We start from the raw sequence: 18,203 nt of genomic DNA, 5'->3' as shown, positions 1-18,203 counted from the left end.
AAAGTATAATAATAATAATAATAATAAATAAATAAATAAATAAAAAGAAGAGGTAACAGTAGTGGGTTCCTCATAGAGTTGCTGCAAGCATTAAAGAAACAGTGCATGTAGTGTACTCAGCATAGTACCTAGGCACAGAGTCATCACTCAGTACATGGTAGCTTTCATTATTACTATTGTCAATTATTGCTATTGTCATTCAAGATCACCAATCTTGAGTTAGGAGGTGGCGAAACTAGAATAGAATCTGCTGAATCCATAGCCCACATTCTTCCTGCTACATTATGATGCCTCACCTACCTCTCCTTGACTCTCTCAGTGGAGTCTGAGAACGAGTAACAAACATACTCTGCAATAAGCTTCCCTATTTATACTATAAACCTTTAATGACACTGCTTCTCAGCCTCCACTTCTGTAATCAAATAGCCATCCTTTGTGGTAACTTAAAGTGTTCTTACAGTTGATGGCTATTCATCTGGTAGGATGTAAATACCCATGTATTTTTAATCCCCTTAAAAATGAATGCACACACTTATAAATTCACAATGATGAAACGTTCTGCACTTTCAACATCCTCCCAAACCATGGCTCCAAATTTTCACTACATTGGGTGCTGGCATAAGTTATACAAGGCTAAACTCAGGTTCCAAACATACAAAACTAACAAAGTGATAAAACATTAAACTTTGCATGCAGCATAAGCTAATACATAATATTACAATGTTAAGTAGCCATACATTATTTTAACAGTAAGAAAACATGTTGGTATCTTCCCATCAAATAAATGTTCCCACGTCTATTTAATAACAAACATTATGAAAATCTCTTTAGATTTGTTTTAATTCTTCATGCAACAATTCTGACCACATGCCACTGATGCTCCCTCTTCTTTGACAGACAACACATTTGCCTGGTTTGAGTCTCCTTAACCATCCATTTCTATCACACCTCTGAAACACTAGGGTTCCCTAGAACTCACTGTTTACTTTTCTTCTACATAGTTTCCCTGTGCAAACTGATGCTGAACCACAACAGCTTCAACTATTTACAAAAACTCTTTCAATCACTGATTTATTCATCCATTCAACAAATATGTGCTGGGCCCCTAGTGTGTGGCAGGTGTTCTTTGGATACAAAAGGATCAAAAACAAATACAGTCTTGCCTTCATGAACCCTACATTTGTGTGTGTGTGTGGGGGGGTAGTATTAGCATTAATCAAATAAACTCAAAAATGAATGAGCAATTACAATATTGGAAAGTGCATACAGACAAGGAGAGGAGGTACATGGTGTGGTAAGAGGGCAGAATAGAGGGATTTGACCTCATCATGGAAATGCAGTGAATGATTCCCTGAGAAAATGATGACTGAGCTGACAGCAAACTCATAATTCTATCCCAAACCTCTCTTCTGAATTATAGACCAGAATTTCAGTTATGTGTTAGATATCTCCATCTAAGAGAGCATACACACCAGATACTCAACCTCTTGCAAACTGAGTTATCTTTCCCTCTAATGGCTACCAGCTTCCACAGCTCAGAGTATAATCCAACCAGAAATTTCACAATTATCCTTTACTATATCCCCTTCGTCACTCTCCTGCCCCGTTCTTCACTGAGTCCTATCAATTCTGTTTCCTAAATCCTTCTTCTATCTGTCCCCTTTCTCCATTTTCAGTTATCAGTGTCTCCCTCCTAGTTAGTACTATGATTCACTTGTTCTGATTCATCTTTGTCCCCTCCAGTCTCTTACCTATACTCAATAGAGAACCAACCATCATACAAAATAGGTCTTTTTTCTCTTTACAATCTTTCAGTGACCCTCACTGCTTATATTTTGGGCAAAAAGTCCAAACTCTTAGCATGACCTAAAAGGCTTTGCATAGTTCATCAGCCTCATCTCCCATCACTCTCTATCATATGCGGAAAGTTCAGTGACATCAATCCATGACCACATGGCTCCACATCATTACATTTCTTCTGTTTGAAGAGGCCTACCTCATCTTCCATCTGCCCCCAAACCCCTTTATCCCCAAATGCCAGTATGAAAATTAGTCTATGAGTGTATAGTAAAATTTAAAAAGTTCAAAGTTAGCAAACCAGTGTTAGTCCCCAGTATTTTTGGCAATGTAAGCAGTGTCCTGGAGGACTCCTGGTAGCTTTCAAGTGTCAGTCCAAATATTTCCCTCTCTGTGATGCCTTTTATTACTTCTCAATGTTGGGGAATCATCATTTATTGTCCAAACTGAGATCCTTTTGAGAGTAAAGGGAATGCTATCATTAACTATGTTGGACAGTGGGAATAATCCAGGACTGCCCCAGGGAAACTGGATGCACAGTCTGCCTCCCACTAAACAGAGCTTGGTGCTTTCTTATCTCAACTCCCAAAGCCCTTTTGTCTATTCACCGCATATAATGTGTTCGCATGTCAAGTCTCCTGCTTGTCGGGGGACTCCACAAAGGCAGGGCCAGGCCTTTTTATCTATCTCCAGCATCTCTCCAGTCCCAGGCACCAGAAATGACACAAAACATCATCAACAAAAGTCAATGTTTGTTCAATAAATTATCTGAGTGAATAACAAAGATTAGGTGCCTTAACCTTGGCCAACAAAGGAATTTAAAAATTTATAATATCTTTTCTCATTCCAGACTATACTTCCTCATTATATTAAAGAAGGCTTTAAATGGGAGCAAGGTCTTCATAGACAGAAACTATAAGCCTCAGGATCAATGACAAGCTGTCAATCAATCAATAACTACTTATTTAGACCAATCTACTCTTAAGGCCCACAGAGCACAATAGAAGGTTTACATTTGGCTAGGGACAAAAATATATATAATAAAAATCAAAACTAACAATAAAATAAACTAAGCCTAAAATAAGTATTACATGGGTATTCATGGAAGGTAAGGGAGAAACCACTCTTATGGCAGAAGAAGGGCTCCTTGGAGGAGTGGGATTTGAACTGAGATTTGAGAAATATCTTGGATCACAAGAGACACAGTAGAGGGGAAGAAGGATATCCCAGGGTGAGGCAGGGGTGGGTGTTGGGGAGGCCATGGAAGGAAGGCATAAGATTTTTTTCGGGAGTCACATCTAGACTGTCATGGATTCCTGGCACAAACCAGAATATCTGAATTTTCAGCAACTACTAAGCAACTCAAGAGATGTTCCTGGATTCTCACTTCTTTCATCAAAATATTATCCACCTGAAACATATAATGAGATATATGTTGCTTATTCCTTATAACCTATTAATTGTAAGAACTGTTAACAAAACTATCTTAGCAAAACTGCTTTTGGCAGAGCTTTCAGATAGAACCGCTGAAGTCACGCCGACTATCTGTGTCTTTGAGAAGTTCCCTGCAAATCACAGCCTGGCAGCCTGTAGCAGCTCCTTACTTTACACCCAGCCTTTCAACTGTCTCATGTAAAAAAACATAGTGCTAACACAGGGGATCTACTAGACTTCCTTGTCAACTGTGGAGTTCAGGAAGAAGGTTTTAGGAATGGCTATGATACGCACGCATGTCACGGTTTGTTGAGAGTACCTCCCTTACCACTTACATCCATGATGAAGGGTATGAAAAAGGTTCCCACACTTCAGAGAAAACAATCAACTTCTCAATCGCCTTTCCCTACCCAGTTCAGGTGGGAAAAACCGTAAGTCACCAGGCAAAGTGAAATATATTCTAACATGTGGTTTCACAATGAACTGAAACTGCTGCAGTATCCATGACACTCAAATAAAATACAGATCCATCCAAGAAAAGGAATTATTACTTAAAAACCATCATCTCCCTGCTCTGCTTTAAAGTACCTTTTTCCAAAAGCCCTCAAGCACTCAGGATATTGCATAACTAATGTTGGATCTACTTTTGAAGTAGTTTTCTTAAAAGACCAATCCAAATTCATATGTAGTGAGTCAATGGCATATATTTTTCCAGTAGTAGTGCTCAGTTTACTTTTTCCCCACTGACCCTACTGATAGGGCTGATATAGGCTACAAACTTATAGGGGAAACCAACAACATTAGGTGTTAGCTAAAGAATCTTTGCTTGGCATAAATGTGTCCCATGAATTTATAAAATTTTCATGGAGAGCAGTAAAATTACAACAAATGAGGAAAAAACATGGTTCAAGTTGCAGGAATACTTATTTAACCAACATTTACTTAACCAAAGGAGAAAATAAAAAGGTAATGAAGATGAAATTAAATAAACCATTCTACTTTTGTGATTAGCAAGTCGAATTTGGTGTGTAATAAGACTTTCTATGGTGCTATTATGAAAATCTCTGGAATGCTTTTCCAGATTTGTTGTCCGAATCTTTTAAAATAACAATAATCATCAAGATATTTCCTTTATCTTATCCAATAGAGAACGTAATAGCTAAGTGAAGTGAAGAAGCAAAGTACTCAACTATTATTAAATGGCTTAAGAGCCTTACAAAGTCAACAATATAACATACTAGAATCAAAAATGAAAACAAAGGCAGAAAGATCCCTAAACTTGGGGGTGCTCTAATTCCACTTTTCTACAAGATATAAAGTATGTGGATGTCAACTCATGAATACTATAAACACATGTGTTGAGATGGCGGGAGCCTGAGAAACAGGCAGAGGCAGGTATGTGCTGGAAGATCTAAAGGCTTGATGGAGAGAAGTGGGTGGGAGGAAGAAGGGAGGTGGTATGGGGCAAAGTAGGACAGGGGCCCTGAGGGAAGAAGGGAGTCACCGGGCTGGAAGCAAGAAGTCTGTCTACCGTCAGGCAGATAGGTGGGAGGAGCCAGATAGACAGTGGATCTGGAGATATGGTTAAAATACTGCACTGGAAAAGCTCATTCAGACACTAAAGTCTTGCAGACAAAAGTAAGGTGTGGGATAGGAAGCAAAAGGGAGCCTGACGCGGTGGCTGATGCTGTGGTGGTCTTGGGGAGACTGAGGTGGGGGGATCACTTGAGCTCAGGAGTTCCAGATCAGCCTGGGTGACATGGCAAGACCGCGTCTCTACAAAAAACACAAAAACTATCCAGGTGTGTGGTATGCACATGTGGCTCCAGCTACTCAAGAATCTGATGTGGGAGAATGACTTGAGCCAGGGAGGCAGAGGTTGCAGTGAGCCAAGATTGTGCCACTGCACTCCAGCCTGGGTGACAGAATGAAACCCTGTCTCAAGGAAAAATAAAAAATAAAAAAAAAAGAGCAGGAGCGTCTATGGATAGAGATCTATGGGCCAGAAGAACATGAAAAAACTTCAGAAAGGAAAGGAGAGGAAGATGAAAGCGATACTTGGCTAAGGTGGACTAACAGGCCAAAGTCAGCCCAAGAGACAGAACAGGTGTAGGGTGAGAGCCACTGGATGCTGGGAGCCTGAGTGGGCTCAGTGCACTAACAGGTCTCAACTTTCCTTTACCTCAGTTATTTTTTAAAAAATTTAGATTTAGATGATAGGAGTGCGGTTCTGTGACACAGATATATTGTGCAGTGGTGAAGTCTGGGCTTTTAGTGTACCCATCACCCAAATAGTGTTGTGCCCAACAGGTAATTTCTCATCCCTCGCCACCCTCCCATCCTCCCACCTTTTGGAGTCTCCAGTGTCTATTATTCCACTCTAAACGTCCACATGTACACACTGTTTGGTTCCCGCTTTATTCAAGTTATCTTAGAGGGAACAGCGGTGAATCTAAAAAAACAAGAGGTGGAGGGCTTCCTGAGCTTTCCCTGGACCTCTCCACCACTCCTTGATCCAGGCTCATTCTGGGAAAGATCCCAGCATGGAAAAAAATAAACCCTGACTGCTATGGCTGCAGCCAAATGTCAAATGAGACAGGATACATGAAAGGACTTTGAAAACCATAAGGAGGCTGGGCGCGGTGGCTCACGCCTGTAATCCCAGCACTTTGGGAGGCCGAGGCGGGCGGATCACAAGGTCAGGAGATCGAGACCACGGTGAAACCCCGTCTCTACTAAAAATACAAAAAATTAGCCGGGCGCGGTTGTGGGCGCCTGTAGTCCCAGCTACTCGGGAGGCTGAGGCAGGAGAATGGCGTGAACCCGGGAGGCGGAGCTTGCAGTGAGCCGAGATCGCGCCACTGCACTCCAGCCTGGGCGACAGAGCAAGACTCCGTCTCAAAAAGAAAAAAAGAAAACCATAAGGCACACTATAAATATTAGGCACTGTTATTCACTGAATCCCTGAGGCAAATAAGATGAAGACCACAGCTACAATCATAAGGGAAGGAATGCCTGTCAAAGACAGAAATTATATCTATTCCAAATCAAGATGCCCCTAACTAGAAATTCCTGTAATTTGGGGGCCAGGCACAGTGGCTCATGCCTGTAATCCCAGCACTTTGTGAGGCCAAGGCGGGCAGATCACTTGAGATCAAAAGATCGAGACCATTCTGGTCAACATGGCAAAACCCCATCTCTACTAAAAATATAAAAATTAGCTGGCGTGGTGGCAAATGCCTGTAATCCCAGCTACTCAGGAGGCTGAGGCATGAGAATTGCTTGGACCCAGGAGGTAGAGATTACAGTGAGATTGTGCCACTGCACTTCAGCCTGGGTGACAGAGCAAAACTCCATCTCGAAAAAAAAAAAAAAAAAGAAATTCCAGTAATTTGAGAGGACATCATGCTTGGTATGTTTCCTGTCAAATATGTCTCAACATTTAAAAATCCTACCTGAGGCATAATATGGGGCTCTTAATAAACTACCATACACATTTATTAAAACTTAAGTCCGCATCTATGTATTTCTCCAAGGAAATTTTGACACACTGCAGATCTTAACTAATTAGGTAAATTCCATTCCATTCAATCACTCATTGAGTGACTTCCAAGTGCAAGGTAGTGTGCTAGCTGCTATGGGGGTTGCTGACATGAGTAAAAGGGCTTAGCCTTCCAGTAGCTTGGCCAAATAATTTCTCAGTTTCCATTTTAGATTGGGGAAGCTGCATCTCCTTTCACAAATGTAAGAGAAAGCAATCATTATTTTAGGTGATTAACCTACAACCTGGGAAATACATTTTCTAGTAACATAGTTAATAAAAAAGCAAAGAAACTTCTTAATACCTGGTGACTGGAGACACTGTTGTGTGCTCATTTCTATGTTTATCCTAGCCCAGTTTACGTCCAACCACTCTTGTCATAATTGCGTAACCACAGCATGTCATGTTGTTTCTTGTTGCAAGTATAACTTGTAAAATTAAACTTCAGAACTGAGACAGTCAAGCTAAATAATTGCCTACTTTAAAAAATATGTATGTATGTAATTTACATGCCACTTCAGATAAGCTCTTGAATTATGATCTCTAGAAGTCAAAACTGTCACCATTTTTTAAAATATAGTTTCACTGTCGCAATTCTTCTTGTACACAAGCCCTATCCCTGTTTTTTCAGTTTTCTAAGCAGTACTTTATACTGGTCTATTGCAATCTGCTTTTTGTGTTTTATGGAGAACCCAATTAAGCAAAATTTTTATTTACTCCATGCTACGGGACTTTTAAAATTGAGGCTCAAAGAAGGATCATGAAGTGGCCAAAGATGCATTTGTTTGCTAAAACCCTATTAACAAAAGTATCTTTACACAGTAAAGCTGGGGAAATAAAGGTCATCTGAATACCCACCATGTACATTGTGTAGGGTCCTCATACCTGTATTATATATCATGTAACCCTTCCCTCACCTTGGGAGGGAGGCTTCACTACATCCATTTCCAAAATAGTATTTTTATGAGATGTGTATTTTCATGAAGACTGATCGACCCAATATCTCTGAGTGAATTCCGATTGACTAGACGTATAAGTAGATTTACATACTCAATAGGTTCCCAAAAAACTGGAGGCAAATCAACTTTCGCATACAAACTATTTTCATGTAAACTTGCATTGTAAGATCAGACCTGCCATACCCTGACTTCTGATTGATAATCAGCACCGTGCTGCTCAGAGCACTTGCTGGAGTCTGAAGCTTCTCCATGTGTACACACCCTTTCCCAACAACTCTCTGATGAGTTTGGATTCCATTCCACCCATGAGGAGGTGCAGAATGAAACAGTCTAAATCACCTAAAATAAGCAGTGACCACACTCTGAGATACCAGCTAAACATCAGGAGAGAAAATACAAACAAAGCAATGTTCCCTCCTCCCTTTATATTTGGTTCTAAGAAGCTGGAGGAAGACAAAGTATCATAAGACAGTGAGGTTTCACCAATTTCTCTGTTAACTGGCAGTCTCCTTCTAAATCTCCCTCCAGAATTATTATGCCATTACCCTTTAGTTAGGGCCACCCTCAAAGTAGAGCTGGAAGGAAACTTCAAAGGATACAGAACCCCAAGACCTCCGTACTTAAACATGTGAGCTCCATAAGATGCCTCATTATATGGCTGTAAGTTGTATTGATAAATTCAAATGAAGACAGTCATATTTATCATCTTAGGACTCTTCTGTAAATATGTCACCTGCCTTCTCCTGCCCTATTGGAAGATGACATGACATTCCCTGTTCAGCCTTTGGTGTCTCCTTTGGACAAAAACAAACAAACAAACAAAAAACAAAAACAAACACAAACCAAAAAAATCTTATAGAAGGGGGCTGCTTAGAGCGTGGAGCAAGCCACTCAGAATGTAAAACTCAAAGCTTGTCTGGCCACAAAGGCAACACAGTGCTGAGGCATGATTCACCTGGAAATTACACTCATAATAGTGCAAACCACCTTCCTCCTTAGTAGGATTTTTTAATCAGTCACAGCAAATAGTACCAAAGCTCTTGAATTATGCCCTGTGATTCTTCAAGAAGCTCAAACCCCTTCAGACAGTGGCCTATTAATTCCCAGAAACCCATGTTGAATATAAAGTGAGATGGGGCGGAGGAGGGTAAATTTCTAGCCAAGAAAACAAAATTATCAGTTTTCTAAACTCAGAGTTAAATTAAGTCAACCCTGGAGGAAAGCTGGAATTTTAAGGTCCTTATAGGATGAACTTTTAACACTGGAGGATGTGAGACCTCTCTACCACCCAAGGCCATTTTTCTTTGGAAACATGCCCCAATCGTGACAAAGCTAGACAACAGAAGCACCCCGCCCCTCCTCAGGCACCCACCCAAGAGCTGAGCGCAGTGGTCTTTGTTGCCCTTTTTAGAAGCCTCCAGGACTGTTCTTTGAAGCAGGTTTGCACAGCAGTAAACATTGAGTGACATTCTATTTCAATGCTGTATTTGTGATCTGTGAAGTACCAGTCGCAGCACTGGTTTAACGCCTATAAATACACTCAGTTGTCCTACCACTGGTACTTCCTACTTTGTAAGTAGCAAAACAAAAATAGGTGATCCAATCCAAATTAATTTCTATGTCTGACAATTGCATTTCCAAACAGCCAACATGGAACATGTTCTATTGATCCTACAGTCCAGTTCTAGGCAATATGAAAAACGGGAGAAAACTCCAAATTCAGCATCTTGAACTTAAAAGACCTTTCAGAAACATCACCTTCTCCCCACAGTGCTGAAGTAGCCCAGGCCCACTCCACCTATGTTTGTTTCTATCCTGGTAGATCCCAATTCTATCAAATTAAAAGGTTATTCCCATTAGGCAGAAGCTGAACCCATCCCCTTGAATAGGGAGGTGCTCATTACATCTGTCTGTGTAATGAACTTGTCATTTCCCCAAACGGTCTGGACAGTGTCCTAAAAAAAAAAAAAAAAAAAAAAGAAAGAAAGAAAAAAGTTCTCCATGGAATCTATGGTGTGTCAGTCCCCTTCCTAACATCTGAGTCAGACTACGTGTGTCTTTACTGAGGTTCTGGGTGCCCAGGGTGTATCATTTTCAGAGTTGCTTCAGCAACTGAACTATGGCTGTTTTCCAGCCACGGACAACACAAGCACTATCTATTTTAAAACAATTTTCCTAATCCACAGGCAATGGAAGAGATCCCATAGGTCAGCGACATCCTATTGGAAACAAATTATTTCTCTCTCAAACTGCTTGCCGTCTCTCAGAATTAATGCGTGTTTATGTGTGCATAATTGTATCTTTGGCCATGAAACTCTTGGGGCAAAGAGGACCACCCCAAATTTTACCGACATGCCTGAGCCATTCAGAGCTTTAGAAGAGAAATGAATGGGTAATGAGAGCCCTTAAGCCCAGGACTTCTCTCACACAAACAGTAAGTGGAAAGGAAAAAACAAAAACAAAAACAAAAACTAACCCTCCGTAGAGGGAGGGGGCAGGGTGGATGATAGGGAAAGGACATTAACCAGCAGACCTAAGGCAGCCGCGGCGGCGGCACTTCGCGAACTGCCTGCAGAGGAGAGTGAAATCTGTTTCGTGTACAATAACCAAGCACCCTCTGGCTGCCTCGCATGGGCACGAATAATAAATACACCGAGGTGGGCAAACAGAGGCACCGAAACAAGCCACCCCAAAAAGGTCAAAACTTCAGAAATCCCGGGGGTCAAACCACCCACACAAACACATCAATCAATCGGAGCGGGAGAAGAGACTTGGATACTTAGCAAAGGATCCTACATTGTGTTTTTCCTTTCCAGCTCTGGCTTGCAAAGTACGGTGGCTACATGCAAAGCTAGAGGAGAGCAGGAAGGCTGAGGGCGGCAGGGTGCGGGTGGGAAGGGAGGGGTGTCTAACACCAGCCACCCAGGCCTCGATGTGACGAAAGTCGTCAGCAGCCCCGACCACATCCCAGACCCTCCGCCCTGGCCGGCAGACGCCCCTCGCGGCTCCCCCACCCCAGCTTCCGTCCCTGGCAGCAGCCCCGCCAGCCCCGCACCAGCAGCAGCCCCAGCCCGGGCCCCGCGCTGGCAGCGCCACGACCGCGGCTCCCATCCCTTCCGCGCGGCAGACACCCCGCAGGCCTCCCTCCCTGCCCACCCGGGGATGCCCGGGTAGCCGAGCCGGGGCGGGCTGCACTGCCAGCTCCCCCCGCCCCAGAGCAGGCGATGGCTCACGCTTACCTTGGGCGTTCGCGGGGGGGCTGAAGGTGGCAAGCCTCCCGCCCCCCGCCCCTGTCCTCCTCGCCTTTTTTCTTCCTCCCTCCTCCTCTTCTTCCTCCTCCTCCCCACAGTGTGTCCTGGGCTCCCCCTCCTCCCCGCCGCTTGGAGTAAGAACCCAAAACCCCGAAGCCGGGCCCGCGTGCAAGCGTGCGGGAGGCGGCGGCGCGCGGCCAGCTCTCCAGTAACTGAGCGCGGCGCGCAGCTCCCAACTCAAGTGTGAAAGAAGCGGCGGCCGCGGCGGCCGCGGCACGGAACGTCCCCCCGGGAGTGGGCAGGGAGCGAGCGGGAGCTGGCGCGGAGGGAGCGAGGGAGGGGAGCTCCTCGCTCAGTCACTCACTCGAGGGGCGGGGGCAGCAGACACTCCCCCACCGCCGGCCCCTCCCCGCGCCCGGCTCCCGCGCGCGCCTGGCTCTCCTCCCCGGGGCGGGGCCTGCGGAGGCAGCCGGAGGGCAGCACGCTGGGGAGCGGGCTGGGGGCTGCTAGGGCTGCGGGGCGGGAAGGAGGAGGGAGTGTGCGTTTGAGTGTGTGTGTGGGCGACTGTGTGTGTGTGTACGTGTGTGCGCGCGAGCCCTGCAGCGGCCGGCCAGCCGGAGGGAAGACCCCGGCGGGAAGACTGCGTCCTGTCCGGCCTTCCCGGGCCTGTCACTCGGGTGGTGGCGTGGGAGCGGCGAGGCTGCTCGTGGGGCAGTCGGGTGGGCCCAGCTCTAGTTGAGATTCGGGCCAGCCCCAGGGCCCAGCCTCGGGGCTGTGCCTGCTGGAAGCAGACAGAGGGAAGGCCGGGCGTCCTTGGCCCACCGCGCGGCGGCTCCCTTCCCGGGCGAGGCTGAACGGGCGGGCTGGCGCAGCCCAGCGGCCCGGGCCCTGCCACTGATCCGCCTCCACACTGACCCGAGCTGCGGCGCCTGCAAGATTAATGAAGCATCCGCGATTCTGTAGAAGCGGCACCGGGAGGAAAGACACAAGATCGTGCTGCGCCCCTCTCCCCACCCTCCTCAGCTTCCTAGGACCTAAAGGCGTAGGTTGCGTCTGCCGGGCGCGTCTGGAGTGGTCCAGAGAGATCGCCATCCACCACTGCGTCTGTCCGGTTCTTTGTGGACCCTCATAGAAGCTCAATCAGTTTCCCACCCTCTGGAAAAGGGTATTTTTCTCCTCTTCCCTGGCATATTGGGTGTTTCTTGTGTGCACCTAATTGATCTTTTTCCATTGATAGCCTTTGGGTGTCTTTTGTGCGGCTTCCCTGCGCTTCACTGCTGCCTCAGTGCCTTAGACACACGAGGAACGTCAGGCCCCCAGAGTGAGAACACCCAAGAAAACAATAGGGGCGAAAGATCCTCCCTGGGCCTCGCGGATTATGCACAAACCAGATCATTTCCCACATTCGGCCAGGATGAAGACGGAAAATGGAAAAGGACGCATCAGACAAGAAAAGCAAATTCATAATTTGAAATGAGTTAGATCAACCACTAATATCTAGTTTCAAAAAACTAACCTTTTTTTGAAACTAGTTTTCCCTTTTTCCACCCTTTTTTTTTTTTTTTCCCAAATTAAAAGGCTAGTATCCCATTGTTGTTTTAATTTTTATTGTTTTCAGGGATGGGGTTTCCTGCCAAGGCTAGACTCGAACTCCTGAACCCAAGAGATTCTCCTCAAGGGATCTTCTCCATCGCAGCCTCCCAAGTAGCTGAGACTACAGGCCAATTCCACTGCACCCCGCCTAGCATCACATTGTTCAGGAACTTCAACTTATATTCCATTTTTACAAAATATCCATATTCTGGTTCATACTTCTCCTTGGAGCCCAAATTTTTTGTAGTCTAGCCTCTTGGAAAGGAGCGGTTAAGAAGGGAGAGTAGACAAACTGAGATTTCAATCAGGGGCAACCAACCCCATCCCTTTCACCATAGGTGACTTGTTTCATTTCTTATTTCTTTCCTCATCTGTAAAGGGGATTGATAATGATCGTTCCTACCTCATAAGCTTGTTGTGAAAGTAAAAAGAAAATAAAATGAGGTGGCAACGCATGTAAAACACTTTGCATAGTGCCTGACACATGGGTGAGAATAAATAGAAGCTATTGTTTCAAACTTGATTATTTTAAACTCAAATTTGGTAGAATTTTATTCTCTTTCCATTCCTTCTGAAAAGTTAGGGAGGAGAGTGGACCCAGCTGATGGATTTATTCAAGTGTAGAAATCCATTCTTCCCTTGGGTTTTTATGCCTTGCCTGAAACTTTTGCCTGTGGTAAAATGAAATAAATACATAACTGAGGGGGGGTGTGTGTGTGTGTGTACATCTATATCCATATAAAAGGATCTTTGAGGACAATAAGTTTTGTTCTTCCCCCTCCTTTTTCCTTCCCTCATCTACATAGACCACCCTGAATAGACAGAGCTCTGTGATGTTGACCTGTGTACCCTTTCAGGGCTCAGACAGTGCTTGGTAGTGTAGATTTCTTGAGGGCAAGGCTATGGGGTTTGTTTGGCTTGATATCCTTAGAACTAAGAGAAGGCCACAGAAGAAGCACTTCATACATGTGTAGATGAAAGAACATCTATACTACAAACTTTTAAAGCTAGGTTTAGATTACTCAAGATAATACAGGTTCATTGTGGAAATTTTCAACATTTGAAAAAAGCTAAGTACAAAGAAAATGAAAATCATAATTCCACCATCCAGAGAGAAGCATTCAATAAGTGCTTCAAGTTTGTCCATTTTCCCCTCATTTATTTCATCATCATTCAATCAACAAACATTTATTAAATACCTAGTTAGAGATCAATTTGCCAACACAAGATTGTATATGTGTTCTAAGTGTTGTTTGTTTCTCATAGAAACTTCCACAAAAGCAACATTTTATACAGTAGTAAGGTTCTCAGGATAGCCTACAAAAGCCCACAATTAAATGACCATGCTGACCAGAGACAATCCAGATTTTGTGGGGCTTGAAGCACTCAAAATTTGGGGAGCCACCTTCAAGATTAAAAAAGACAAAAATACTAAAACACCTTAGGAGAGGCTAATGTAAATGAAGGTCGTGAAACAATTTGGGGAGCTACCTTCAGTGTAAGAAAGACAAAAGTATAAAAACCCCTTGATTGGGCTCATGTAAATGAAGGTCTAAGCCCCGTTTGCTTTTGAGTAAACCTATTCTCTCTGGTGCTGGAATTTCCATAGAAATCAACTGCTTTGATAAACATTGCTTCAATGTGAAATATTCCTCATTTTACCTGGGATCCCTGGGACACTTCTCCTCCCTTCCCCCACAAATTTAGAAAAGGTGAGAGGGAGACTCCCATCGCCACCAACACACACTTCCCTGCACCTGGCGCAGCAGGGGCAGTGGGACTGGAGACCTCTATAGGGGTTGCAGAAGGAAGGGAGGGAGAGAAGGGCAAAATGGGAGGGGAGGGGACAGACAGGTTGGCCACCAAGGTGCTGGAGAGGCACGTCCAGCATTGGTATGCACACCAACCCGCTAACCATGCAACAGGAGTGGCCACAAATTGCAAATATGCTTGGTGTGCACAAGCTAAATCTACTAGACATTTTATCACAGAATAATCTCTCTAGCTATTCATAATTATTAAGATGACTATAAGCATATTTACATTAAAAGAATGAAGAACATCATTTCCGCGCCCCCCCTCCCCGGTTGCATCACCCTTCCACACCACCAGAATCTCTGGATTCCATATCTTCAAACACTCTAAATATGATTTTCCAAAAATTTCACATTCTTTTTGCCCAGAAAAGTTACATTTTAATCTTCAAAGGCACCGCTCTCATTGTCAATTTTCTCTTAGTCCTAAAGCTTTAGCTTATAAAGACTTGCATCTATAGGACTATACATAACATATCGGTTTGAATTCTTTATTTCTTCTTTTTCTTTTAAATATGATATAGATTGAATGTTTGAAGCCCTAACCCTCAATGTGACAGTATTAGAATGTGGGGTCTTTAGGAGGCAATTGGATTTTGATGACTTGAGAGTGGGGTCCTTATGATAGGATTAGTGCATTGATAAGAAAAACCAGACAGCTTGTTCGCTCCCACCCACATATGAGAACACTGCAAGACGGCAGACATCTAAGCCAGGAAGAGGGTTTCTACCAAGAATCTGAGCAGGCTGGCACCATGATCTTGGACTCTAAGCCTCCAGACCTGTGAGAAATGCTTATCTTTTGTTTAAACCATGCAGTCTGTGGTATTTTGTTATAGCAGCCTGAGCCAACCAAGACAATAGGTTCCCTTTGTCATTGATAGTCAAGGAAAATGTATGATTTTTAAAAAGATAGTAAAAGCAGCACACTACTCTCCTATAACTTCTCATATAAATCTAAATGAATTCATTTTATGTGGTTTATTTTTTAAAGGTTTTCCCATAAAGTTAATTTTTATGAATAATCAATTTCAAAAGTGGCTTTGGCAGAGTCATTCAAAAATAAGTGACCCTAAGCTGAAGACTACTCTGAAGTGTGCTTTCTTTCCATTTGCTCCATGAAATCACAGCCAACAGTGATTGTCTGCTGTATGTCAAGCATGGCATCATGTAATTCATAGTACAAACTAACTCACTTCATCTTCCCGACAACACGTTCAGATAGAAGCTATCATCATCATTCCCTTGCAGATGTGGAAACAGAGGCACAAAGGGGTGAAGTCATGAGTACAAAGCAAAGTAATTGATTCTCATTAGTCAGATGCCAGAGCCCATGCTTTTAACTGTTAAGAAATATGTTTTCTCTTCAATCTTCTGTGTTTTTCTGCTTCTGTTTTACTCATCTTTCAAGGCCAGGCTCAAACCATACATAACTCCTAAGTGAGTGATCTCAGTCTCTGAGTTTCTGAACTTTTGAAGTATCCAGGATCTTCCACAGCCTTACGCTGTTGGGGACCTTCCACATCTTTTACATTAGCTCCACCAGGCTTGATATTGTGTGTGTGTGTGTGTGTGTGTGTGTGTGTGTGTGTGTGTGTGTGTGTTTAAAATTTTCCTTCAGGGATACCACAGTGCGCACACAAGTAAAGGACCCAATAAGCAGCTGTGAATAAAGGGCTGTTTATGCATTTTGATTTTATAATGGTGCCACTTATGGTGACACATAGCTCCTTCTGGATGGTTCCAGGCTAAATCAGGCACAGTTTAAAGTTAGTGCTAACAACTTGCTAATGGTTCTAATTGGTCTTTCAATGATGTGTGAATTACTCTGAGTAACCAGCTTTTCCAGACCTTAAATAGCTCGTACTTTCTTGTTTATATCTGTTATCTGTTTATTTTCTTCTTGACTTTCTCCTTAGGGTATTTTTTTTTTTTTTTTTGAGATGGAGTCTCTGTCACTAGGCTAGAGTGCAGTGGCGCGATCTTGGCTCACTGCAACCTCCTCCTCCTGGGTTCAAGTGATTCTCCTGCCTCAGCCTCCCGAGTAACTGGGATTACAGGCATGCGCTACCATGCCCAGCTCATTTTCAGTAGAGATGGGGTTTCACCATGTTGGCCAGGATGGTCTTGATCTCTTGACTTTGTGATCCTCCCGCCTCGGCCTCCCAAAGTGATGGGATTACAGGCGTGAGCCACTGCGCCTGGCCTATGTTTTCTTTTATGTCGTTTTCAAAAGATGAGTAGATAGAAGGTGAGAACATGGAACATTTTCCCTTGAAGCAGAGTGTAAGAGCCCATCACCAGAGTGAGACTCAAAATGAAGCAGAGGGAAAGTAAATACAGATACTATTAAGGGAACAGCAGAGCCTCTCAGGGTTGCCGGCTTCCTCTCCTTTTTGTTTTCTGGCCTTTGCTTCCTTCAGATATTGATGTTAGCATTCTAGTGTAGAGCTCTATTCTCCCAGGACACTTGACAGCCCCGCCACTGTGGGTATAACTGATGAATCCCCAGACACTCAAGTCATCTGGCTCTTACTGATACCTGCTTAGAGATTTGTTCCGCTGCCAGCTTATACATGCTAATAGTATTGTTATTTCACACACTGGCTCTGTCTCTCCAATCAACTATAAGCTCTATGAAAACAGGAGACCTTGTTGTTCCTACAGGGCTCAGGTTCAATATGCCTTTGGAAGTTGATGAATCAATCAATTAAGTTACTATGTGCATTCCTCTTAGTGGAGATAGAAAGCAAATATTGACATCCAGAAATTTCAGCAACTGTGACACAGCAGAAGGATATGGCTAAAAGGAAATAAACAGAGAATGAGAAGAAACAGAAAAACAAAACCACATGATTTTTCATCTCCTTCTCAGCTTTACCTCTTTGAAAATGTCCTCTCCTTCCCCCATCCTTTTCAGAGAGTGAAACAGTATTGAAAAGATAAACACAGGCCGGGTGTGGTGGCTCACGCCTGTAATCCCAGCACTTTGGGAGGCTGAGGTGGACGGATTGCTTGAGCTCAGGAGTTTGAGATCAGCCTGAGCAATATAGGGAGACTTCATCTCTATAAAAATTTTAAACATTGCCGGGCGCGGTGGCTCAAGCCTGTAATCCCAGCACTTTGGGAGGCTGAGACGGGCGGATCACGAGGTCAGGAGATCGAGACCATCCTGGCTAACACGGTGAAACCCCGTCTCTACTAAAAAATACAAAAAAACTAGCCGGGCGAGGTGGCGGGCGCCTGTAGTCCCAGCTACTCGGGAGGCTGAGGCAGGAGAATGGCGTAAACCCGGGAGGCGGAGCTTGCAGTGAGCTGAGATCCAGCCACTGCACTCCAGTCTGGGCGACAGAGCGAGATTCCGTCTCCAAAAAAAAAAAAATTTTTAAATTACCCAGGTGTGGTGGCGTGTACCTGCCTATAGTCCTAGCTACTTGGGAGGCTGAGGTGGGAGGAATGTTTGAGCCTGAGAGGTCGAGGCTACAGTGAGCCATGTTCCAGCCACTATATTTGAGCCTGGGCAATGGAATGAGACTCCATCTCAAATAAATAAACAAACACAGGGAGCAAAGTTGCAGTTTTGTTCGTCGTAATGAAGCAAGAACCCTTAAAGCAGCTAGTAAGTCTTTAGCATGGATTACACTACAGTTTTCAAAAGCTATACTGGTTCCGATACTGTGGTCTGATTTCACATGCAATTGTTGAGAATCGAGTTATCTTAAGAGTGAATGGAAAATATTGCTACCATAGAGATATAAGCAAACTATTATTTCAAGATTGTATTATAAAAAGGATAAAGGAAGGGATTGGAAAA

At 43.9% G+C, this 18,203-nt stretch overlaps 1 protein-coding gene across 1 annotated transcript in view; it reads right to left on the bottom strand.

The window, feature by feature from the left end:
• Nucleotides 1-11,269, bottom strand: part of C1H1orf21 (chromosome 1 C1orf21 homolog) — a 237,053-nt gene extending 225,784 nt beyond the window's left edge. The window contains exon 1 of the mRNA XM_011746348.3: nucleotides 10,971-11,269. The gene's annotated coding sequence lies outside the window, so the exon portion shown is untranslated. The remainder of the gene's footprint in view (nucleotides 1-10,970) is intronic.
• Nucleotides 11,270-18,203: the final 6,934 nt, after the last annotated feature.

The sequence above is a fragment of the Macaca nemestrina genome, chromosome 1 (assembly GCF_043159975.1).
Source record: "Macaca nemestrina isolate mMacNem1 chromosome 1, mMacNem.hap1, whole genome shotgun sequence".
NCBI classification, from domain to species: Eukaryota; Metazoa; Chordata; class Mammalia; order Primates; family Cercopithecidae; genus Macaca; species Macaca nemestrina.
Note: the sequence above shows the minus strand (reverse complement) of the source record. Positions and strands in the feature narration are given on the sequence as shown.